This window comes from Rousettus aegyptiacus, unplaced genomic scaffold (assembly GCF_014176215.1).
Source record: "Rousettus aegyptiacus isolate mRouAeg1 unplaced genomic scaffold, mRouAeg1.p scaffold_m13_p_3, whole genome shotgun sequence".
Taxonomy (NCBI): domain Eukaryota; kingdom Metazoa; phylum Chordata; class Mammalia; order Chiroptera; family Pteropodidae; genus Rousettus; species Rousettus aegyptiacus.
The window spans coordinates 41,451,191-41,478,248 of record NW_023416306.1 but is presented as its reverse complement, the minus strand read 5'-3'; the positions used below and the strand labels follow the sequence as shown (position 1 = coordinate 41,478,248).

Sequence of the window (27,058 nt, the reverse complement as noted above, 5' to 3'; positions counted from 1 at the left end):
ATGTTAGAATGCTGTGTGATTTAAGGCATATATTTCAGAAGGAGTTTAAAGAAGTGAGTTAAATTGCTATGGCAAAATTAGTTTCACTTCCATCTATATATTTATGTGAATACATTTTCCAACACTTACGTTTCCACAAACAAAAATAGGAACAGAAGTGATGCTAAATTTCATTATAGTCTATTAGTAAATAGACAAGCATAGGTACCAGAATTGTTTGGAAGGGGAAAAAAAGCCCCATCTGGCTTATTATGAGATGAATTTCCTTTAAATATTTATTTTTTGTGTTTAGTAAATATAAAATTTGTAATATATTTGTGTAATTCTTATTAATTGTGATTTAGTGATAATAACAAATCAGTCCAGAAGAAATGTTACTACTCAGAACTCATATTCACAGAGAGAAAAAAATGTTACAGTTAAATATAAATACATATTTTTGTTGAAGAGAAGTGAAACCAGGTGATTAATAAAAGACTTTTAAATATGAAAATTTTGACATTAAAATAAAATTCTGTAGGGGAGAAAAATGGAAGTACAAAGTTAAGGAGAAAATATATATTATAAAATTCATGTTACAGAAGAGCTTATTTATGATATTTTTAAAAACTGTATAATATGGTATCAAAACATTTTGAGATTTAGATTTTATTAATATAATGAAAGAACAATTCATCAGTTTTATTTTAAAATCTAAAATCTAAAATGTCTCAGAAATCACATCCTTTACAGTGATATAGTATGTACTATATAATCAGCTTTTTTACAGTGGTTCTAGATTGAATGGGAATGCTCTAGGACCTATGATTTCTAGTTCATGGTACTGTTCATGTTTTTTAGGTCCATATTAACCTGGTATTATAATCACTTAGGAATTGCATGAGAGTGAATACCTAGGCAACAACCATTTCAAACTCTAAGAAGAACGAAGAGTGGTAACTTGTTATCTTTCAACTTTTCTTAGGTGACCAGACACGATCATATCTGAGAGGCTTTGGACACTAGCCAACCATTCATTTTACCCACGTTTCTAAAGTGCCAGTTCTCTGTAGAAGTTCTAGATGACCACCAACCTCAAATCAGCAGCTATGAGATGGAAACAATATCTTTCTCAAAAAAGAGGGACTTCAGGACATTCCGCTAGGCCAGGGGCCTACAAACTTTTTCTTTAAAGTCCTAGATAGTAATATTTTAGACTTTATGGTCCATGTGGTCTGTTGCCACCACTCAACTTTGGCACTGGAACACAAAAGCAGCCATAGTCAGTATGTAAAATCATGGCTGTATTCTAATAAAACTTTACTTACAAAAACAGGCGGCAGGCTAAATTTTGGTGGGCAGTTGTTTGGTAACCTCAATACTGGACGGTCAAGTCCCTAAGAACAGGATCCATTTCTTACTGAACTTAGTATTCGCATCACCTAGGACAACATCTGATATTCAATAAATGTTGAATAGATGAATGAAAGTATTCCAGCCATAGAGGATAATAGTATATTAAAAATATGCTGAAATATAATGCACTGTAAAGGAGAATAAAAAAGAATTATAAACCTCATAAAGCATGGCTATTAGCCAAGGAGATCTATTTCTAGAAGTACCAGGCAGCTTGGCCACAATTAATAGAATGAGTCTGTAGTACATTATTTATACACATTCTCATATTGAATCACCAGTTAATATTTAAGTATAACTTTTTATATATTTATCTTCTCTATAATTTGAACTTGAAGTAAGACATCTTTGAATCCCGATCTCTAAACTCTACCTTACTCATATGTAATCAGTCAGTGAAACTTCAAATTAATTACGGACAAAGAAAGGTAACTTAAAAAAATGGACAATTAACTAACTGGTCAACAAATATTTGGTGTGTCTGGTGTTCTAAACATTATGTAGTTGTTGGAAGAGATCCAATGAAGAAAATTTATTCATTTAAAAAGTAAATACTATATAGCACCTATTATATGTCATGTTCAGCTCTAATTCCTAATAAATGTTAACTCAGTTAATCCTCACAGCAAACTTGTGTAAAATAGTGTTTATTATTAGGTTCCTTTAATATGTGAAGAAACCGAGATATGGAAAGGTTAAGTAACTTGGTGAAAGTCACACATCTGGTAAATGGCAAAACTGGGATTCAGATCCAAGCAGCCACCTACTGAGTCTGTGTTCATAACCATTGCAAGATGCCATCACTTTTCCTAAGTCAACTCCTGAAGTTTCAAAAGGACAGATGTGAATTGTTAACTAAGAATACAACACAATATTGCATTGCCAGAGGACCCTTGTAACAGATGAGTTAAGAAGTGAGCAGGTTGATGTTACAGCAATAGGACAAATTTTGTGGAAAATCACTTGAACTAAACCTTAAAATTGTGCAGAATTTTATTAGCAAAGAATCACAAGAAGCTTTTCAAGTAGAAGGATGGAGTGAATGGAAGCATAGGGATAGACTTGTAATTCGTATGTGTATACCATCCCAAATGAAATAAAGAGTAAGAGGAGAAACTAATACTTATTCTGTGCTTCCTATGTGTCATATATTGCATTAAATGCTTGACCTCAAAGGGGGCTATTTACAATTCCAGGCATTAAAGCAGGACTGTCAGTTCTAATCCAGCTTCTACTACTTACTGTGTGGCCTTGGGCAAGTTACTCGACTTCTCTGAGCCTCAAATTTTTTGAAAAATTAAGCTAGATACCTGCATCATAGGGTCATTGTAAGAGTTAAATTACATAGGATAACATTAGAAAGGACTTACATAGTCCCCTGATATTTAAGCCTCATAAAGTGCTTTATAATCATTCTTGAATTTTTGTCACACACACACACAAAAAAATGTGAAGTGTTGTCTCTATATTTCAAATGAGAAAGCTAAGGCTCAAATAGTCTCCAACCAATCTCTAAAATATATGTATAATTCTATAAGTACAACAGGCTTCCCAGAGAATTAGTTTTCATTGGGAGAGATTTGCTTAGATATAGGAAAGAATTAAGAGACGCTGAAACGTCGAGCTAAGATAAATTTAGAATGTTGAGGATTTAGCGTTTAAACTTTTGAAAACCCAAAATATATGACTATTCTTATTTAAAATTTTCTCCTTAACAATTTAGAGGTCATTGGATAAAAAGAGGAGTCAAACCAAAAGCAGAGAGGAGGCCTTGGTCTGGCATTTGCCAGTGTTACCAAGTTTAGCTGATATCTCCGTTGCCCCCTTAAACCTGTCTCATAGTAAGTGTCCTCAGTCTCACCTCGCAGGTCTCACTATACTTGTCAACTTAATTTCAAAACATTAATTAAGTAGAGCATTGCATCCAGTTATAGGGAAGAAACTCATGATTGTTATGATAGTTTGGTGGGTTTTTTCTTATATTTATTTACATTTGTTTAGCACAATTTGGTTGAAAAAACAAACACATTTATCAGATATAAAATGCAATGTTTCCCTATATACCATCTCACCGAATATTATTATATCCAGAGCATTTTTTTCGTGTTATGGAGGGTTGATCTGTTCTTCGGGAGAGTGTTTCATGAAGGTGCTCACCACTTTTTAAATGGGAACTATCTAATGTTTTATTTTATTATACTTTACATGCAACTTCAAAGATCCCTTCAGGTATCTAAAATAGTTGAATCTTTCCTTTTCTTCCTACTAAAAATTATAATTTCCATTAAAAAAACTTCAATAATTTTACCTGAATTTCCTTTTAAATACACACCTGCAAAATGTATGTATGAACTTTAAAAGAAAAAAAAACCCTTAAATTCTCCATTATTTCATCTTAAAACAAATAAATGCTTGCTTTTATCATTTTATTTTTAGAATTTCTGTTGGAGGGGTCATAATTTCAATGGCATTTTCTGCCACGATAAAAGGTACTGACATCAGGAGATCTAAATTGTGAAACTTATATAACTTGTACTATACTCAGCCCAGCATCTTACGGTCTAATTAAATACAAACCAAGTCAGTTGGCAGAAAAATTGTGTTATGGTGCAGATATTAGCACCTTGTTAGCAGTCCAAAACCTGCTTTCTCAGGCAGAACCTATTTCTGAATGCAAAGTTTTATATAGATAAAAGCTGTAATGTTTTAAAGGCATTTGATAAACTTATATTTGAATCCAGAAAACATTTTTTTCACCAACTTTTTAAAATCACATGGGGCCAGTTTATTGCAATTATGTATCTCTCTCATCTATTTTTCCATAAAGAAAATTAAAACACACACACATCACATTATTGACATTTTTAATTTAAAAAGAAGAGCTATTTTAGTATTCTTATAAAAAATAGGCATTTTCCAAAACCATTATTTCACCTTTTTCAGGTTTGATTTCTAGAAAAAGTAAAGAAATTTATTTTGAAATGCCACTACATGATAACTGCTCATGTGAAGTATGTTATAAATGTGTCACATAAATGTGTTTTAATATTTGTGTTCCCCTAGCATTAATCTATATTTCTTCTTATTATCATCATAGTTAATTCTTATTGATCACTTAATATATGCTAAGCACTGTTTTGAACACTTTATATTAATTACCCCCATTAATAATCAGAATAAATCCTTAAAATTTGTAGTAATTTTTATCCTCATTTCACAGATGAGAAAAACGAAGCATAGAGAGGTTAAGTAACTTGTTCAAGATCACCCAGCTAGCACTTGGAGGAGCCGGGATTTGAATCTAGGTTTTTAACAGCTGTGCTGTCCCCGTTACCCATTACTTATGGCCAGAGGATGCTGCAAGCTGATTTCATCCTCTTGACCTATCTTGTCTGTCTTAGAGGCCCTTCCTGGCATGCACACCTTCAGACACGTCCTTGACTCTAGCCAGTGCAAAGCCAGGTGAATGGTTTGGCGAAGTGATCTGGTTCACCTCCCTCAAAAAGCCATGCACAATATTGAAGCATCTCTCTTCGGTCCCATTAATGATACATCGAGAACGAGAGGCTGATAATTCAAAATCACTCGAAAGCATGTCTTTCTGTTATAAATGTGCATTTTTTAAAAATTGCCACCATACACTGCACCTGACTCTGAAGCAATCTGTCTTAATTTGAGAATGGGTGGCTCACACCCAAGTGCAAGCAGTATCCAGCACTATGATAATTTGCTGTCTCACAAAAGATAGACCGTCTTCTGGGGATTTAGTGGAAAGAGTTCTAGATTTTAGGTCAAGAGGCATTTCACTGACTTTGTCTGACTATGACTATGTACCCTTGGCAAGTCACCTCTGTGGCCCACCTCCTCATCTCTAAATAAGATTGTCTCCAGGGTCCCTCCAACTTTCAGAGCCCGTGAGTTCATGCCTTTGAGGATACTACTTTCTCACATTGTTACCGGGGTCGTTTCTCAGTTGTTTTAGTCATTGAAGAAACAGAGACTTATATTATAGATTAGGTAACTAGTCCAAAAACAAACAGGTATAAGGTACGTACAGTGGAAACACATGCGATTCCAAAATCCTGGACTGAGTTGTCCTTTGTGATTCTAAAATCCAATAGGTCTGTTCCCTACAACATGCCTGGTCTCCAACTTACTAGAATTGTAGTGGATTTCTACATAGTCCTGTAATCTTACAATACACCAAAAATACAATGTTTATTAGGACTATAGTAAGGTTCACAAATATTAAAAAGAAGCGTCTGATTGTTCTTGAATTCTATCAGGCAAATCACTGAGAAATTTAGGCTATCATTTATACTCCAGTCAATTACTTTACTGAATCCTTTTCCAAGAACACAGTTTCCCAGAGACATAAGCAGAGACCTCAAGGGCCTGAAAACTTGAAAGATCCTCCCACCTCCTCTAGACAGAGCTAAGATAAGGAGAGCACTGAAAGGCTGTGCTGATTTAAGATAAATAGCGCACCTCCGGCACAGTTTCGCTGAAGGCTGGTCGTAGTTTGTGCGCTCGCGCGCAGGACCACGCGGGCCCGTATTTAGAGAAGTCAGGGTGGGTAGCTTGTGTGGGTGATAGGGGAATTCAATGAAGGGAGATACTTTAGCCCTTTCCTCAAGTACATCTCCCTCCTGAGTACATTTACTTCCATCACAACGGACTAGAGGAGATCCTTGCTTATTGGTGCGGAACCCTTGAGACCTAATTTAGCTTTTATAGGAAATTCAAAAAGAGAGAGACCTGCACGAGAGCAAGAGAACGGAACGAAGATATGAGTTTGTACGGGGAATATTGATACTTTTGGACTGCCTCTGTAACTCTTTTAAAAGAAATTTCTAAGTAAATGCTGACTTAGACTTTTCAGTTAGTGGAAGAAGGTCTGAGCTCCTCACGAGGGACAATGCACGGCCCGAATCATCTTTACAGTTCCCGACAGTCTGTCCTCTCTGCAGCTGGGGTTCATTCGTTTTTACGCTGTGAAGGTCAGCAAACATTTTGGAAAAAATAAATTTCCCCTTTTTAAATTTCTTAAATGTGCCCTCACAAGGATGCCTAGAAATAGGAAAGTTACATAAATGCAAATTTAAAACATGGCCCGACAAGCTGTGCCTGTTGGTCCCGTTGATCATTTTTTATTCACATTTCACAGCAATTTCTAAGAACTTCACCACATCTTTTGTTAACTACATATCAATTAAAATACCTCTGAGAAGCAGGTACAATAACGCAGTATTTGTTATCCTTCTCCAACAGCGAAAGGCCCACTTTTTACTAACTGCTAACGCACAGCACATAGAGACCTGGGGGGGGGGGGGGGGGAAGCCTGCTCTTAAGGATTTCACAGATGAAGAAAGACATTTTTTTTTCCAGTGCTGTAGGGGAAAAAAATAATCAGAAGCTTAACCAGGCAATCAGTGGGAGGATAAGACCAGAACTTAGACATTCGTATTCCTTCTCATCATCTATTGCAGCCACAAAGTCTAATAAATTGTCATTCACAAGCAATTTTGCTACACAAATATGAATTGTTAATGCAAAGAGCCCAAATTACTTTTGTAGATGGATATAGCAGTGTAGCGATGGAAGGCGGACTGCTTTTAAAAAGAAAACGGAAAAAAAATTGTAAAACATGGACCTTTGAAATTAAGCATCATTCTGCCCTACTTTCTGAATCAGCTAAGATCATTTTCCTACCCTTCTGAGTCTCAATTTCCTCACCTGTCCAATAGGAGAGAGAGACCTACTTCCTTGGATAGGTACAAGAATTAAATAAGGCAATAAATGTCAAAGCTAGCAGATAATTAGTAATATTATTATTATTTTCTGATAGAGAGCAATTATATATAGTTTTTGCACTTTCAAAAGTTGGTCTTAAGTACTTCCAATGGATTTAACATGCCTCCCATGTGTAGGACTGGACTGCTTTTCTGAATAATATGAACCTGCCTGTGGTTTGTTATGTTGATCATGCATCCTGTCTGATAACAAGCTAAAATAAAGCATTATCACTAACCTTAGAGTCTTTCACATCTTTTAGTCTATTTTCTACCTACAACTCTACATCTGTAAGGTATGACTATGAAATAAATGTATAAATAGTATATATGATCTGTTAATTAATTTATACAGTCACGAATTCTGTGATTTAACATATTAATTAACCAGGTCAAAGTGTTAAATGGAGGCAATGACCTTCACATAACTAACCATATATTTAGTTTATTGGGCAACTGAATGCTAACTGGCATTCCCTACCAGCTAGAAAAATACATTAACGTAACAACTTCTCAGCTTCCAAATTCTGCCATTAACTAAAACATGACTTACCACTGCTTTGATCACCGAGCTTGAGTCAAAACTCTTGTTTTTATTCAGAAAAGATGATTTATTCCAAATAATGTTTTCACTTAAGAGTCTAATCATAACCCCAAGATGATTCAGATGGTGAAATCCAGCTGTAACAACAACAATATCATCCAGAAAAATAACCACATGTATACTGAATCCCTTAAAAGTTTTCCATAACAGATCTAGGGATGATAAATCATGCCAACTCATTTTATAATTAACTAAAGTGTTCCTTTTCCTTCAACATAATCCAAAAGGATTAACCTACGACCTTTAGTTGGATAAATCAGGAGGTCATAATTTACTCTGCTGTGCAAAATTAAATTTAGTTTGTAAAATCTGAGCAAAGAAAACATTCCAAACACATGCAAAGGTGAGCATTTTCAGAAATTTCAAAAATAATCTTTATAGCAAATAAAATATTCAATAATATACAATATCTCTATACTAAACAGCACGGCTTTCAATAACCTATTTTAGAACTTTTGCATAGGACTCTCCTGAAACATCATGGTCATATCATCTGATTTTTGAATTAACAACATGGATAAATCAAGAGAGCCATGTTTCTACAGTTTATTCTTAATCTCAGATTGTCACAAGGCAGATTTTTCACCATTTTTCCTTATTTCCTAACATGGTACCTATCACAATGGATATTTGTTGAATAAATGCACCCAGGAAATAGACTCTATCTGTAATAGTATGAAAGTACAGTGAACCTCCTTTGGATGGTTTACTTTGAAATTATAAGGACTGGTAAAGCAACATTGTTGCATAGTTGCATGAATATGCTCCTTATGTATTACTTCCTATGTCTCCCAGTTTCTGCTCCCAGTTATGCAACAGATCTTGGTTCTGTTCCTGTCTGACTTCTGTTTTCTGTTGTAATACCTCTGATAACATTTCATAAAAAGTTACCGAGCAATCACTTAAGACATTTTTTGCAACAAAGCAGAGGATAGATGAATGGATGGATGGATGGATGGATGGATGGATGGATGGATGGATGGATGGATGGACATATAACTCCCTTCGCTGAACATTTCTAGTTGCTGAATTTTAGTAGTACATTTTAATTTCAGTTTTACATTTTCTGCTCTCCTAAGACATTGATCATCTTTGGAAAGCTGCATTGTGCCAAATTTATTGATTTTCACTGCACATGCTGAAAATGTTCTTGATATATCATTAATATAACAATTGAGATCAAGAATTTTTAGATTCGAAGTAACTGACATTAGAAAAATAGAAAGTAGAATTCACCTTCTCTCCATGAAATACTGACTAAAATGATTCTATCCTGTGACTTTATTGCATTATTTTATGACTTATCAGTACATAGGTCAAATAAAGGCCAGGAAATTGAGTTCACATTATTAACCCAGGCACAGATCACAAGATGGTTACCTCAATAAGGATAAAGCCTCTCTTTGATTTTGCTAAGATAAATCATGTAATGTAGTGCATTGTCTGTGACTTGTTTCCCTAGAGGATGGTGTTGATACTCAGTTCTTTAAACTAGTTATCAAAAAGAGAAACAGCATAAATCAGAATCTTTGTAGGTTATTCTTCACAAGGAACAACCTATAAGCTGAAGTTATTGACTTTCCACTGTACTCAGATAATAATAAACCAAAGAATGAAGGAAATGTTTGTGATGAATAAGGGCATTACGGCAAATCACTATTAATATAAAATATATATATATATGAAAACATAAAAAAAAGAGTATCTCCTTTCTAGCTTCCAGCTCTATCTAATCCTTACTAACCTAACACATCACACTCATTCACAGGGTAGGGATGGTGCCATTTGAATTTAGGTGTTTGACAAACAATAAGCTTTTAGTAAGTATTTCTTGAGGTTTGACTTGGGCTGTTAGTTGATTCTTTCAAATTTTCTTTTCTATAATCATCTTTTAATTTGCTATAGCCTTATGTTTTCACTTCATTTTCTCTTACAATTTGATCTTTTTGTTCCCTGTCATCTCTTAGTTCTTCTATCATTTCATAGTTTTCCCCCAGGGGATTGATTCCTTTGCTCTCTTCTTTTGTCATAGTCCTTTCTGTCGTCTTTTTCTTTTTCTATTCTCCATTCACTTTATCTCAATAGTCTTAATTTTTTCCCATTTCTTTTGAAAGAGTTTGCTTGATTCATATTCCCTTCTTTATTTCTTTAATCTGCTCATTTTCATTCTTTCCTTTAAATGACTCCACCAAACTTTGCCAAAAATGCCTTTGGATCAGGGAAGAAAAGATCTCAAGAGCTCCTTGTACTTTTGTCAGATGCAAAGCATAAATCCATATTTATAGGGTATGGCTCTGATTTTAAAGAGTATGTTTGTCAGACATCTGTGTTGTTTTACATATATGAACATTTCACGACGACAAAACTCCAGCCAGAGCTTTCAAAGAACTCTTTAGCCTAATTGTTAATGTTTCACTATCAGAAGTTAAGAGAATATATCACCTGTGATGTTCTCCAAATGAACTTTCCAGCTAGACTCTTTCTAGGAGACTATTTAACCAAACACTCTTTCAACTTAATTATTTTAATAAGGATAAGTAGTCTTTTGCTTCCTTTTGAATCTTCCTTCTACAATCAATATTAAGTGTGGCCTGACAATTTTGATGAATTGATTATTCAGCTGAAGTTGTTTGGGTTTATGCTCTGTCTTTAATCCCTGAGCTATGAAAAATGTAAGAACATCTCTATGGTACTCCACACCAGAGTTCACAGCATGGAAATTATTGCCATTACTTTGTTCATTGGGTCAACCAAAATGTTTTTAGCAAATATTGTGTTCCAAGGCCTGAGATAGATTTTGAAATGGTAAATGGGAATAAAGTGAAGATATCAACATATACAGAGAACTAGAGATACAACCAACCAGTAATTACAATGTGGTGCAATATGCCAGTGTAATGTTTCACATAAAAGGCTCTGAGGTCATAGGAGAGGGGAAGCGATCTGCCTTAGGTCTGGAAAGGCTTGAAGAAAGGTGGGATATCTTCAGAGGGAGGAAGAGTTAAGGTCAACCCAAGCAAGAGCAATGTCTGAAAAAGAATTCAGGTTTACTAGATGTGATGGATAACAAAATTGGTGAAAAGCTTGCTATAATGATTGATACTACTGCTGTATAATTATCATCTTACGGATACTAAGTCTTAAGAGATTTTGAAGGAAATCCAAAGGTCTTGACTTCTGCTGAAAAGCTAATTAACTTTATTTTTTGCTGGCCTTTCGTTTCTTTCCCATAAGATGAGCTGGTGATTTAAATACATGCATGAAATTTATAGGAGAAGATAATGTTTAAATATTTATTCTATTGTTTGTTCAAACTATTCCTGTGGTCTCTTCTCTATTTGCATGATGTAAATACTTTTTTCAACCACTATTGATTCTTCCCATGCTTGGTAATCAAAGCTTAGATCAACCATCATAGCTCAAATATGAAAAGCTAAACTCCAAGAAAATTATAATATTTGTCTTTATTTTATACTCAAATAATGAAAAAGAAAAGACAGTATTATATATTCTGTGAAGAGCACATCTGGAAACCTAATGATCTTTTAAAAGGTTATTTTGGAAAATATGTATTTGATTCTAATTACATATAATAAGGTAGAATTTACAAAAGGGAATTATTTTTCACCTTGTAATTGCTGTAGCACTGGCTAAGGATATACAAAGTATTCAAAAATTACTTATTAAATTACATTTAATTTTACTTAAAACTGAGTCTACTTAGTGATCTATGTCCCTGATGCTGATAAGTAAACACAAAAGATTAACCCAAACCATATCATCTTTAGATTGAGAATGAGGATGTTATATTTCTGATTTTCAGAAAACAAGAAATATTTCATTTTGTCAACTGAATGGAGAAAGAAGAGTGTGCTTATGTGCCATAATCCCTACTGTGACTGATTAAATCCTTTGAAAGTAAAATGTAGAAGTTATAAAGAATTGGAAGTTATATTGATTTTTCATTACTAGCTAAAGGCTTGCATGCCATATAAAATGGATTCTAACATCAAGGCAGGGAGAAATTGTGTTTCCAAGATCCTTTTGTAGAAATCAGTAGGAAACCAAACAGTTGTATGGTCTAGTTAATAAAGTCAGGTGATAGGGTAATGGGACTTTATTTTACTCTTCCTTAGAGAAAGCTAGAGATTTATCTTTATAATTGGTCAAATAGTATTCAGTTTTCTATCTTGCATCCACATTTTATCAGACTAGTCAGGATGTTCTTCCTAGTTTGCTCTTAAAAGGACAAAAGGATACCTCCCCATCCCCCACCCCCACCCCCCCACACACACATTACGATTTTCACTCTGTCAACACAGCAAGTTGGCAGGTATGTGGGAAACGTGATTTAACTTCAGATGTTACTATGGGAAGATGAATAAATTAAAGAATACCTGTTTTCAGTTTTACAGTAAGTATAGAATTCTGTCGTTTTTGCTCTCCATTCCCATTCTAACAGCACCCTGATGAATGTTCACCTTTGCTTCCTGAAACCTACTACTAAATCAGAATCTCTCATTAAACATATCCCAAGTAATTTCAACACAGAACCAGGGCTGAGAGACAGTGAGAAAACAAATGCAAACATACAGTAGTTGATCACAAAATTTTCAAAAATAAAGGGGAAAAATTGCAAAAAGCTAGTTAGAAAATACAAGAGGTGATACAGTAAGTTTAATAAAAGGTAAAGTTTGTTCCTAATTTATAGCTTCTTCATGCATTTTATTTTCACACTAAGAAAACCAAAATGGACTATCGAAGACCTAATTTGGAATCACCCAAGTTGTGATCAGCACCTGACTTGTGTCAGATCTACCAGGGAATATATTTAAAATGCAGATTACTTAATCAAAATCTCTAACCGATGGGCCTAGTAGTTTAACGAACATCTATTTTAACCAAGATTCCCCAAATGAGTCTACACTACAGCTTGATATTCATTATTGTAATTAACTCACACACTTTCTCCTTAGGAAAACAAAGGCTTGCATTTAATTTTGCAGTTCAAACAACAAATAATAAAAAGCCTAAAGACTTATCCAGAGTCAACTGGACAGTCAGCGACAGTGATCCACCTCAGCATGGAGCTATGGCATCTTTTGCAGAGTACCTCCTCCATCAGATGGCTTCTCCTTTCTCACCTCTGAAGACCAAAGCTGCAAAAATTCCATGGGTCCATTTTCTTCAAACACTTGTTATTCAGAGTTTTTCATGACTTTTCCAAACTACTAAAGATACATGTGTGCAACATCCAATATAAAATTCCTGTCATCTACCAAAATTAAACTTTGTTCCAGAAATTTGGGGAAGGTATATTTTGTTAGATGTGTAAATGAAGTGTTAACCATGATTTTTGGTCTTCCAGCCACGATTTTTTTTTTCAATTAAGTAATTATAATCAATTTCAGAATAAACATCTGCAATAATATCGAAGTGGCACTTAGGGTAAAGTAGGAGACTCATGACTGATCAGAAGGAAAAATAAGGCAAATGTGCATTTTTAGAAATTTATGCTTTAATACTCCCAAAACAAATAAGACAAAAACAACAACAAATAATAATAACCAATATCCCTCATCCCCACCTCCCAAAAAAGGCAATAAAGATTAAATGTTAGAGGAGAGACATTCTGTGACACTCTGTTAGAACAGGACTGATGAGTCAAAGTTACTGGAAAGCAAATTTCCATTCATAATAAGGAATAATTGTGTTGGGCTCTATCATTGACGTGCTCAAGCAGAGCTCAGAATTATTGACTTTCAGGGTGGTTTACAAACATAAGCCTTATAGAATGGAAGGCTGGGATTAAAGATCAAAATTCCATTCCTGTGTTAATAATATTTTATGTTGATATATTTACAGATATTCACAAAAAGCACTTTGGGAAAGACCTCCTAATTAATTCAAGCTAGCTGTAAAATTCAGAATTTGGACCTAGAAACCAGAAGCATGAGCAGTTGAGCATTATCCATTACTAGCAATATATCTTTCAGTGTGAAAAGACTGACTGTTAATTAATTTTTTAAATTAGAAATTTATTCTCAAGCATTATTTTAGATAGAATGCAAAGAGAAGTTTTAATTGTAGTGCTGTACTACAAAAAAACAGGATGTTAAATTATGCACAGTTAAGAGAAGCATTCATTCTGTAAGTATTTACTGAGCATCTATTATGTGCCAGTCACTGTTCCAAGATCTAGGAGCACAGCATGAACAAAAGAGACCAAAATCCTTATCCCAATGAAACCTACATTCCAGAAGCAGAGACAGACAACAACAACAACAACAACAACAACAAAAACAAAAAAACAAGTAAAATCTGTAGTATTTGTAATGGTAGTAAATTCTACGAGAAAAAATAAACCAAGGAAGAGGATTAGAAGGACTAGAATGATAAGAAGCTGTGGGGAATTACTGTTTTTCTGTCTATGTAATAAAAAATACATATATTGCCAAGAATAATTTTCGAATTCAAAGACTCAGTGTCATAGAGTTCGACTCCCTGGTTTTACAGAAGATAGAACAGACTCCACAGAAGTTCCTGTTTTGTCTGAGATTTCCAAGACCTGAGTTCAAATCCACTCACGTTTAGGCCAGAGCTCTTTGCAATATATCATGTGCATTTCTTAGAAGTTTAGAAATTGTCCTTCAAATCCATTTTGTCGCTGCAAACGAGGCCAGACTTTGACTAAGAATATTTTCACTCTTCCAAAATATTTCTCTGTGTGTATGTCTCTCCAGCAGCCTGTTTATAGGGTAACCAGTTGACTTCATGCACTTGAAGATAGATGGCTGTTAACACCATGTTGTGAGTGATGATGTAATTTCACATGATTTCCAAATGGAGTTTCAGAGCTACTTTTCCAAGACTAAGATCTATGTAGACTATCAACAGATGACCGTAAATATAGTTTGCTATACTTTATTTTTAAACCATCTATCTGCTTTTAAAAGACACTCTAAATCTGTCACTGCCTTTTTCCTAAACTCCAGTGACATAAAAGGAGAGAAGATCATTATTCGGGGTGGGGGAAATGTCGGGGGAGGACCAGAGAGACCAGAAAGGAAGAGGTGAGCAACAAATTGCCCTACTTGAGTGGGAGGTTCTTATAGTCCAAATGTTGAAAACACTTTTAAAGTGCAGTTATTACTAGAAGTAACTGTGAAAATACTATTCTCTTCATCCAGCTGCTCTCTTCATATTTGCTTTACTGAAAAAGAAAAAATGTTTATTATGGTTAGTAATGAAAGCCTCAGGCATCAATGTCTCAAGTGTCTCCTAATCTCTCCTCCCACAGACGTGCGTCTGACGGTGGGAAAGGCAACAGCCCTAGATGTTTCAATCCAGGATTTAGTGTGCCAGGCCGATGTTTGTAAACTGCGAACAAATGAGAGGATGAAAGAGACAGTCTGTGGATGGACCTAAAGTAGTTTTGACACTCGGTGGGTTATAATTGGGTTTTCAATATTATTTAGGGATAAACTGAAAATTATTTTTTCTGAATGTACTCTGTTCTTCTATTGTAATATTACTGAAATTATTTTCTTCGTTGGTAGTGCTGCACTAGCATTTATTGAAGAGCTACTAGATGCTACTTCTATGTCTATGTTCTATACATTGTTTAAGGTTTTGTTGCACTAGTGAGAATAGTAATAACATTTCTTATATGCCTACTCTATCCCAGGCACCATGCTAAGAGATTTACATTTGTTATCTCATTCCATTCTCACAACAATCCCATGAAGTGGATACTGTTATTACTGCCATGTTTTTTTAAACAAGGAAATGAAACTAAAGTTAAATAACATTCCCAAGGTTATTCACTTAGTGAGTAGTGGAGCTAGGATTTCAGACAAGCAGGATTCAAAATTGTAACGCTTCTTTCATCAAAGTGTTAACCGAATTTTCTTTATTTGACCACTTTTTCAAGGGTGTGTACCATGTTTCCTATCCATGAAAATGATTAAATAATTGTGGAAGTGTTTTTGGAAATATAAAATATTTCATAATTAAGAAAAATTCCTCGTGCTGTTAGAGAATTTAGAAGCATAGGCTTTGAGACCATAATATTTATTTTCTTCATAAAGGGAAGAAATATTGAAACCCAAGGATTTCTGAAGGTTGACTTGTTATTGAAAAATTGAGGAAGAAAGGAAAGAAGGGTAGTTTATAGTGGGAAGAGATTGAACAGAAGAATAAAGAAGGTAAATAAGGAACTAATAAACTGAGAACAGTTAATGCAAAGCTTAAAAAAATAGAAAATGAAAATTAAATTTAACAACTACTTAGTTGTTAACCACGGGGGGGGGGGGGGAATAAACATCTCTATAGTCTTGTTAACAAAATCTTTGAGGTCAACAGTTATCCTTAAAGGAAGAGTTTATTGATTCATATTAGCCAGAAAACGGACCAAGTCCTGGGCTATGCAGTCTAAACCACCAGCAGCAGGGCTAGATGGGGAAGACATGGAGTTGATGGGACTTTTGTACAATGAGGATGAAAGATGCAAGTTGTTTTGAAAGAATTTATACTGACTATAGATAAAGGGGGCAGGAAAAGGTGAAGTGGGGGCAGTACTTGGATAGGCAAACTGTCCCTAAGGAAGAAGCATTTCCTGCTTCTGGATTGTTCTTATCCAGCAATCCAGAAAGTTCATGCATAAGCCAGATGGTGGTCGGCCATTTTTTTTAATAGCTACCTAGAAGTTGTTTCGAAGTTTTTACATACATTTCGGAAATGTAAGCAGTTCTTTGTTGGTTTTAACTAGTGACTCTGTTAAACAATTAATCTCTTCCCTCTTCCTCCCACCCTCTAGCCTGCTATAACTTAATTTAGGCCATCTCAGAATTTTTCTCTTGCCAACCTCTGCTCCTTGTAGGATCATGGCAAATTTCTCCAATATTTAAAACTTTGAAAGTTGAGGCTTTTTTTGCCTCAACTTCTCATTCTTAAAATGGACGTAATAGTACTGGGCTAAATAACTAGTTGTGAGAATTAACATAGTAAATAGATTTTAAAGAGAGAATACAAAGTATTTTTAAAAGTGCTTTGAATAGTGTTTAGTACATAGTAAGCACTCAAAAATGTTGGATACTGAAAAGTTTTATTATTATATATCATGTAATAATATGATAACTAGGGGAATGAAAACTAATTTCCAAGTTTCTGCCTTCAATATGAGGACTTATTATTAAACTGGTATATTATTTAGTTCAGCAATGCTCCAGGGCTATATCCGGTGGAAGTGTATCAGACCTAAGGCATGCCCAGGCAATGTTCTGTAATGTAAACATTCTTTTACCCCAAACATATGAGCACCCCGCATCTCCTCTGAAAACTGAACTTTTCTGTTTCTGCAAATCTCTGAGATAAATCCAAATCACAGCCCAAATATGATGAAAGGTTGTACGCATAACCAAAATATTTTCCAAATAGAAGTAAAATTTTACCCCTATTATACTTTTCAGTGATTGGAGAAGACAAAATGATATTCACTTCTTTTGAGAGTTGACAGAAAATTCTCAACCTTTTCTTTAGAATCAAAACTATCGTACTTGCTATATACTGAGTTTGAAGCTGAATGAATCCTCAACAATTACAATGAAGCCCATGTCTTTAAAGGTGACACCACCCCGGTTGTGGACACTGCTGTGAAATTCACACAGCTTTCTGCAAGTAAAATTGGCCATATGGCCACCTAAAGAGGAAATTTGATCTTTCTTGTCATGTAGACCGAGGGACTTTGGACCAAGCAGAGGAGAAATTGTCAAACCTTGCCATTTATGCTGGTCATCAAAAGACACTCATCTGCAAATTGGAAATACCTATGGCCTGAAATCAGTCATTTTCTGTTATCTCACCCTTCCCTGTTGGTATAAATTAAGGACATCAGCCCTTCTACCCTGGCCTTAAGGTGACTTTGCTTCTAATGCAGGTTAATTGTTTATTTCCCAATGTCATTTTCCTTCTTATCATTGCCATTTATAAAATGTGACTCATCCCAGAAATCAATTTTTACAATCCTTCATTTTTCATTGTTCTAACACTTTGCTAGGGAGGCGGTTTACTATAAAGTAGAGTTGTTAGTAGGTATGAGTGAATTCACACCCTGTTAAAGATGTAAACTGACCACCTAAACCCAAGGGTTTCACTGATTATTGTATCAACAAGACAATGACTGATCAAGGTAAAATGCTAGTGTTAAGCTTTCTGGTTTTTCAGATGCATCCATAACCCCAAAACTACCCAGCTCCCATGGATACAGAACTCTACTTTCAGACTAGGACCATGTACATAGCCAAATCAAAAGTACCCCCTAAAAGCTCCTAGTTGTCTGCATTTTATATCTAAGTATACAGTGAAGATCTGGAGGAACTGGAGAAGCTGAATTTCCCTCCCTGGGTGAATGGCATTCACATTCAGAAACACCAAACTTGTGGTTTTATGCCATTTTATGCCCCTGTAGAACACAATTCTATTTATAAGATCAATTCATAGGACTCAGACAAATAAGGTTCAGACATCTGAACTTCAGATATGTATAACCACCGCATAATTGCCTTCTTAGAATAACAATCACATTTTATTGTTATTTGACTTCTTAATATATGAGAGAAAAAAATAAGCTCTACATTACATGCTAACCCTTGCATGAGAATTTTTTTGTAAAGCCTGCTAAGTTTTCTTGCAGATGAGGTAAAGTTTATATGGAGTGGGTGTTGAATTCCCAGTCTTGAAATTCAGTGTCAAAATTATTGCCATTTAAAGTCATGTCTTGAATTTTTTTCATCTGAATTAATGCTATGTGATATTTGAAGCCCATGAAAGACCTTCAGTGTTTCTTTTCATCTAAGCTGACGCACTGTCACTGTGAATAAAATTTTTTAAAAAAACAGCATATAATGCTTTGAATTGTTTGCAATCAGAGATTTGCTTTCAAGCTTACATATCCTTGATCATCTATCCATGACCTCTACAGTCAATATTGGTTTCTAAGAATCAAAACCTGAATATTTCTGTAATTCTTTCTTGTGCTATTCTGCACATAATGGAAATGACCAAATGTAAATGCAATCCTACTTTAGCAGCGGTCATATTACCTAGAAATGCATGTCTGTGAAGATCATTCAAAATCTAACAGATTCTCCATTCTACCCGCTTTCCCCCTTTTTCTCAGGGATCAGGTCTAATGTTCATCCCCCAAAGCACCACTCTACACTTAGGTTTTATGTTCTTTTTCCAATCTCATTCACTCCTCTCGGTTTTTATTTCTCGAAAAGTCTAATTTACTCTTATTTTTAGTAATTAGAAAAAAAGAGCAATGCTATACTGTATTTTTGCAGTACAGTTTGAGAGCTGCTTTCTTTATTTGGTCCAACTCCCCAGGTACACATCATACTCTTTAAAAAGAGTAAAATCCTCGCCCTCGACAAAAACAAGTGTTTTTGAGAGCATCGGTATTAAACTTCACATTCAGGAGACTCTCAATAAACATGGATAGTGTGACGACTTCCACCAGCATTTTTTCTGGAGTGTGGGGGGGGCCTAGTTTATGGTTTGAACTCATTCTGAATAAGCGCCCTTATTTCAAAAGCAGGACACTTCGCAAAAATCCAGATTTCCAGTTTCTGTGTAAAAAGTGCCAGGAACTTTGGGCCTCTGTTCCCACAGGGCAACAGCTGGAACGGAGCAGTGGCCACCCTCCTTCAATGACCACGCACTCTGTTCCCCGTGCTCACTGGACATGCTCCACGAATTATGCTACCTGCCTAGCCATTTGAGTTTGCTGCATCTGCTCTGCACAAGCATTGTTCAAAGACTTTCTAACCCATTTTATAGAATTATCTCACAAATGCAATTTCCCCATGAGGCAAAATAATAGATGCTTTTTTCTGATAGGAAAAATGCTGTTTTTTGACTTATTCCTCATATTTATGCAAAATTTTGCAGAACTTTATAGTTCTACAGGAGTTCTCCTTCAGCTGTTCCCACCCTGGGAATATGATGAGAGCTGCATTTTTGAAATGTTCTGTAAAATGTCCTGAAAAATTACTAACAGTGGCAGTGACAGCAACATCCCTACCAAGAATAATGCTAATGGCAATAAGACAAAAGTAGTTCAACATCTTTGTTTTTATCACAATACAGTTCTCTAAGGGTTAACAAACTCTGATGCTTATTATTATTTTTTTTTAATCTACTGCCTAACTTTTCAAAAATTCATTTAATCTGTATGAGCCTGTCAAGCTTATTTAAATTGATTGCAGGACTGAATGTCAGTCCAGGGAGATAATGGCACCAGTTCTCTCAAGTTTGGCTTTGTTATTATATCCATGAGCTCCAGTGGTTATGATTCTTTAATCAGGAGAAACCTGGAGAAATGATTTTAGTTCTTTTTCAATGTATGCGTTGCTGCTGAAATTTCAGACTTTTAAGAATTTTTTTGTTCTCTTACCAAAAAATTTAAAGTTGATGACATCTGGGGGAAAAAATTGCCCAATGAGTTTGGTATAAGGCCCATTAAAAATGGACACTGTACCACTGACTCATTGATTTAGTCCTGTGGCAAGGAGAACAATAATCCATCCAAACGGTGGACGGCCACTGTGACAGCGGGATAACTGATCTGTTGACAAAATTATTCATTTCTCTTCTGGGGGTTTTCCAACAGACTGAGTCTAAATGTGACTTTTTTGATAAAGTTTCTCCTTCTGTTTCTTAATTATCCCTTTTCTGTGTTTGCCATTTTCATCCTATCGTTTAAATGACCAGGTTCTAAAGGGATAAAGAATAAACAAAATGCTTTTTAGCACTCCCTCAGGGAGTGAAGAGTCTTCTGAGAAAGAAGTTTCAGATTCGGAATACTGAATGGAGGTTGATTGTCAAAGGGCACCAGTTAAAAATGATTGATAATGGCTTGATATTATTTCTTTGATCTTATTTCTTTTTTCTCTCTTTAATCCACATGAATAGTAATGAACACAGTTGAGTGAATGAATACAAAAGCAGATAAGCTACTGTGCACATTTTATATGCTCCAATGTAATGAGCATGTTGTCTTTAGCATCATTAATGAATTTTGCAAAATCTGTAATGATTTCATATAACACTATTGCAGATTGCTTGCCTAAGGGTTATTTGACCACATTTTGCCCCTGGCACCAGAGTGATGGCTTAATTTTTATTTGCAAATGCTAATATTAATTAGCAAGCCTGGAAAAAGTCAGACTGAGTTCTGTGTGACCCTGTCCACCCACTTACAACCAGATGCTAACTTGAACCCCAAAGCCACAATGTATGAATGTTTTCTGTGTTGCCTGAGAAAAGATGTTAAAGTAGCTGCTGTACCCACTACGGTGGCTATGGAGTCAGAGAATATTTTGATGTAATGATCACAATAACATTTTCACTCAGCAGTTACCGTACTCCAAAGTGGCTATGTCAGGACATCATTTCTTCTTTCTCTGTTTTCTCAGCCACAAAACCAGGCTCACAATTGGATTTGGCAGCTGCCGAGCTACCCTAATATAGAAACAGACGAATCCAGGCGAAGAACAGATCTATCACTGTATCTGACTGATCTTTCTGTTTATGCATAGTGACAAATTCTCACCTCTCCATATAGATCAGCAGGCTCTGTAACCAGTCAGTCACGCATAAGTTGTGACAGCGCATCACAAGATTGGCATTTTGGAGCCCTGAGAACAAGGTGAAACATGCAGTTATTTTACATGAAACTGCAGTCTTTCCCAGGACAACATAAGAATATGAGAGAGAAAGAGAGTGTGTACGTGTATACGTTTTACAGAGCCATACTGTTCTATTCATTTTATTAAAATACATAAAGAAAGGAGGTGGAAAAAGAAAACTTTGTGCTACAGAAAAGGGATTTATATTGTCCATTGGATAAAGGTTACCTGGATTTCTTTTCTCACCTGCTTCTAAGTTACTCAGAATGGCTAAATCACGGGAGTCCCTGGCTAATGAGAATGTGTGTCCATGTCGCTGGGATTCCAGTGCTATGCTTAGGATGACAAATGAAAAAAATCTTAGGATAAATTTTCCAATCTTTCCCCTCCTATTTCCAGTGAAATACATTCTCTAGAGGCTTCTGTTTACCCTCATGAAATCAAAACCTCCCACTTTATTTCTCCACTTAAAAACTTAGAAAAATAGTTTTGGTATTTACACAGGTTTGAAGGAAACCCCCCTTGTCATTTTATGGCAAGCATTTTCACAAAATAAAATGCCTGGCTTCCTCTGAAATGGTTTAAGGTACGAGGTAGAAATTGTTTCCATGAGCTACCCCAATTCAGAAGGCAGTAAATTACTAATAAATCTACTAATAATGTATGTATGTTGTAATGTATAGGTTAGAGGTGTATAAATTAAATGTATTTTAACATTAGTCATTTATATGCAACTAAATCCAAAATCAAATGGCTCAATAAAATAATATAGGATTTTCAGATTATTGTTGATGATTATCTATACATTACAGGTCTAAGAAAAAGTGAATCAGGCTCTTAGGACAACCAGGTCATTGACTCAACAGATATTCCCCAAATGGAAGCAACGAAATCATATTTAAAAATAAATTTTTTTACAAAGTCTCATAAAATGTAACAAATTTCTCTGCTTACATAAAATATTAAATTCTTCCATTAAATTTACTTACACTAAGAAAAGACAAGACCTTATTCAGTCTGTGGTTTATTCTGGTTTAGATGGTTTAAAAAAGCCTTTTCGTTTTAGGTTTAAAAAAACGGAGGAGTCAGCCGTTATGCTTTCTGTCCTTACGAGGAACTAAGACACTGTATTAAAATTGAGAAGGAATTCAGTAATTGATGATGATGATGATGATGACGACGATGATGACAATGATGACAATGATGATAGAGGAGGAGGAAAACGAAAAGAGGAGGAGTAGAACAGTTAGAGGAGATAGAGGAGGAAGAAAAGATTAGGAAAATTATATTAGCTGATATATTTCTGTGGGATAATAAGTAAGGAAGACACTATGTCTGAAAACTAGTTCTCTAGTCATCTAAATTCTTGGAAAGATATTCAATGAAATCCTTTACCTCTTTGGGGGACGTTAAAGTACCATTTGTTCAAATATTTGATCAATTAAGATTAGAGACAACTCAAAATCTCCCTTTCATTTTCGGTAGCAAACAGATTGACTATATTATTTCAACTCAATTTCTCACTCTGATTGTCCTGACCAAGTCAGTAACTTCAGGTTTCCAAAATGGATTGTGTAGCTGAAGTCACTTATAAAATTGTTCCCAGAACATGAAAAAGAAAAAGAAAAAAAAAACTGAAATTCCGAAGATGTAAAAACTACAAAGAAGAAATATCAACTGACTAGCTCAAGGTCACCTGGTGAGCCAGTGATAAAGACAGCAGTTTAATATCTGTCATTCACAGAGCTTTAAACTTGCATAGAAAAGGAAGAATTTTTAAGCTTTCCTAAAATGTGTGAACATTCCCATGACCCACATAAGGAAGAATTTTTTCTTATATGGATACTGAACTTTTATTCTTTGCACATGCAGTTCACTTATTTGAATTGATTCCACAACCATGTGGTGATAGCTATAAAAGACCCATTTTATAAGTAAAGAAACAGCCCCAAAGATGCAATGACTCACTGCAAGTTACAGAACCTGTTAGAAACAGAGTTGCAAGTAGAATGTAGACCTTTATTCTCTTAATCTAATGTTTTCTGGAACATCGTAATGCCTCCTTCATCATTACATTTCCGCATGCTTTCTGGCATAAAAATCTGTTTTTGCTTGGGGGATTTAAAGAAAAAAAGACTACACATTCTCTTACTTATGTAGTAAACAGAGGTGAATGAAGCATTAATGTATTAAGCGTCTGAAAGCAAGCAAAGACATTTTTCTGCACATGGCTTTCTAATTCTAAAAGGGTTTATTTTTTTCTCTCTTACTTTTGTCTACTCAAAAGAAAGTCCCCATAGCATCTCCTGAAACTTGAAAAGGCTAATTTGTTTCCTCCACACGAAACCCTCAACTCTGTTTAAATATAAGAAATCTTCAAGCAGGTGTTTGTTTTCTTAAAAACAAGAATGACATTTTAACTTTATTCATTCTGCTTCAAATGTAAGCATTTTATTCATTAGTTCAAAATGAAACATTTTCAAAGAGCTTCACTGCTGACTAGTTTCATGCCATTTGAAGTTTTAAATGTCACTTGATGAGTTTTAGCAGGACAGACTAGAAATGATAAAAAGATTTTTGTTAACTGAAGAAACACACAATATTCCTGTTCTAAAGAAGAACACTTGGACCATTTTAAAATAGTGAAAAGAAATGTTATCACTGGAGAAATTTAAGTGTATTTGCCCACTGTTCACCCCCTTAATTAAAAAATTAAAAAATTAAAGATGAATAAAAGAAAACAAAACTCTAGAATTTGAAAAGCAGAAAAAACATTTTCACAAAGTCATCATTTGGCACAATTTACTGTGAAAATGCTTCCTCTGTTAGTGTTTTGCTTCAGCAGTACTATTATCAATACTGTATACTTTAATTATTATTTCAGTCATTTATTAATATTATCAATTGTTCAATTAGTATGCAAATAAAATTATAGAACTTGGAGAGACATTTATATGTATGTATTTATTCATTTATTATATATTCAAAAATAATTTTGAGTAGCTTACAATAAAAAGCAAGATACAAACAATAAGTAAATAAACAGCGTTAAAAGGAAGAGTTACATAGTAAAAGGAAAGTAGTCTAGTTATAATTAAGAGCATGGACTTTGGAGTCAGATAAAACTGGGTTTGAATCCAAGCTTGGCTTCAAGACTAGTGTAACCTTGGGCAATTTACTCAACCTCCCTGATCCCCAGCTTTTGAATCTGTAAAACAGAGATAATAATGACGACCTCAGTGAAGATAATGGTGACTGCTATTGTTCTTATTTCTGAAATGTCTTTACTAATGGACTCTATTGCAATTAAACACAAAAACAAAATTCTTACCTATACCCTCTGTCTCTATTCATGATTACATAGAAATGTAAAAACAAATGCTGAACTAAGGTTTATTTTTTTCTATAAGGTTAGAAAGATCAAGTTAAATTGTTAAACAGATTCTATAAAGTGGTATTCATGAATACATTTCATATGTCAATACCTATGAAAGTAAGCAATCAATTAAGAACCACAGCAAAAAAATGTTAAGCAAACATCAGAGATGACTACATACCTTTATTCTTAAAGTTCTAGCTGTGTTTTGCATTAGAATTCATTTAAACATTTCTGGTTTCTATTAGTAACACCCCTTGAAATGCAATGTTTTTAGAAAAACTAGTTCCATAATAGCATGAAAATGAATGCACAGCATCCCAAATTGGTTGTTGTTTGGATAAGAACAAATAAAGGAAACAGAAAATGATGTAAGAAAAACTGTTTGCTTTGAATGTGTGTGCATATGTGTATATTTAGATAGATGCGAGAGATTAAACTGAAACTTTTTATATTAGTAACTTTAACAAATATTTATTGAAAAGGGGCCCACTGTTTCTAAGTGTATTGGGCTATCACATCAGTAAGTCAGACGAAGTTCTTGCTTTCATAAAGCATTTTATTCATTAGTTCAGTAAAGGAGACAAACCATAATCGAATAAATATGACAACAAAAATCATACAAATGTCAGTTGTTGATAAATGCCATGAACTAAAATAAAACAGAATAAAAGAATAAAGGGTGGCAGGAAACCAGAGGCAGTGGCACATTCCATGTGTGGATAAAAATAAAATATCATTTTAAGCACAATTCCAGAAAACCTTAAGTTTTGTGGTGAAATTACCAGATTATCTACCCACTTCAACCCCACCCCCCAAAAAAAATTTCTTAAGAAAAACAAAGTAAACGAGCTTCTTGCTCCAGCCCTTCAGTCATCTCCCAGACACAAAATCAGTCATCATTTTCTAGTTTACAACAGTAAAAGAAAGGATATTTTATTCGAATGAAAGATTTTTTTGTCAGTGTGACAGAAAGGCACGACTGGAATAAGCAATGTTTACAAACTACCCTTTGCAACTTCCTCTTCCAGCAATATGGCAAACAAATACCTTCCACTGAAAACAACAAAAAATGTTGGATGTTTTTTGAAAAATATACCTTTCATTTGAATATATAATTCATCTACACAGTTTGAAAACAAAACTAAACAAAAATATTTAATAGGATAAATACCTGAGACAGTTTGGTTCTACCCCTGTCTGCCCCATCCACTCCCACTGTGCCCCAACCTGCCTCTCCAGTTTATCATTCTTATTAGTTCCTTGTATATCCTTCTTCTTCCTGTGACATTGGGTGTGTTATTAAACCTCTCAATGCTTTAATTTCCTCATCTCTGAAAGTAGGGATAATAAGACCCACCTAAAAGGTTTTAAATGAGGATGCATTCTGTTGCTATTCATAAAAATACAGATGGTCCCTGACTAACAATGGTTTGACTTAGATTTTTCGACTTTATGATGGTGACTCAATGGTGGTGACTTTACAAGGGTGTGAAAGCGACATGCATTTAGTAGAAACCATAGTTCAAATTTTGATTTTCGGTCTTTTCCCAGGCTAGCAATAGGCTGTGTGATACTGTTTCATAAAGCTGGGCAGCAACACTGAGCTGCAGTTCCCAGTTAGACACACAGTCCTGCGGATAAATAACTGATACTCTACAATGTAGTATTAAATGCATTTCTGACATGATATTTTCAATTTGAATGCATTTATTTAGACATAACTCCATCATATGTCAAAGAGTATTGTACATAGAAGAGTTCCTGGCAAATGAAAAGTATTAGGTACATGTTTGTTAAGTAAATAAATCAATACATGCAGCAAATAAAATATTAGTAATTTCCTCCTTGATTGTACAATAGGTAGAATTTAATATACTCTTATAATTTGTTTTTTTTCACTTAACATATCTTAAAAATTTATTAATAGTACAGAGAACTTTCTAATTTTTTTTTACATAAAAGCTGCATAGTATTCCATTGAATAGATGTAGCATAGTTGGTTTAACTATTTTTATATTGATTATCATTTGGGATGCTTCCAGTCTTTTGATTGTACAAACAATGATTCGATGAAAAACCTCACAACAATTTTGTAGATGTGCAGGTAAATCTGTGGGACAAATTTCCAGAAGTAACATTGCTGGATCAAAAGGTAATTGCATTTGTTATTTTATCTCGCTGTCATGTTTGTACCGTG

The 27,058-nt window shown here is 34.6% G+C and overlaps 1 protein-coding gene across 2 annotated transcripts in view; it reads left to right on the top strand.

The window, feature by feature from the left end:
* The window catches only part of RORB (RAR related orphan receptor B), a 173,955-nt gene that overhangs the window by 17,199 nt on the left and 129,698 nt on the right, over positions 1–27,058 (top strand). Inside the window, exon 1 of one of the 2 annotated variants that reach the window (XM_016146198.2) lies at positions 12,169–15,236. The exons of the other annotated variant lie outside the window; for it this stretch is intronic. The gene's annotated coding sequence lies outside the window, so the exon portion shown is untranslated. Of the gene's footprint in view, positions 1–12,168; positions 15,237–27,058 lie in introns of those variants that run through there. 2 annotated transcript variants of the gene reach the window in all.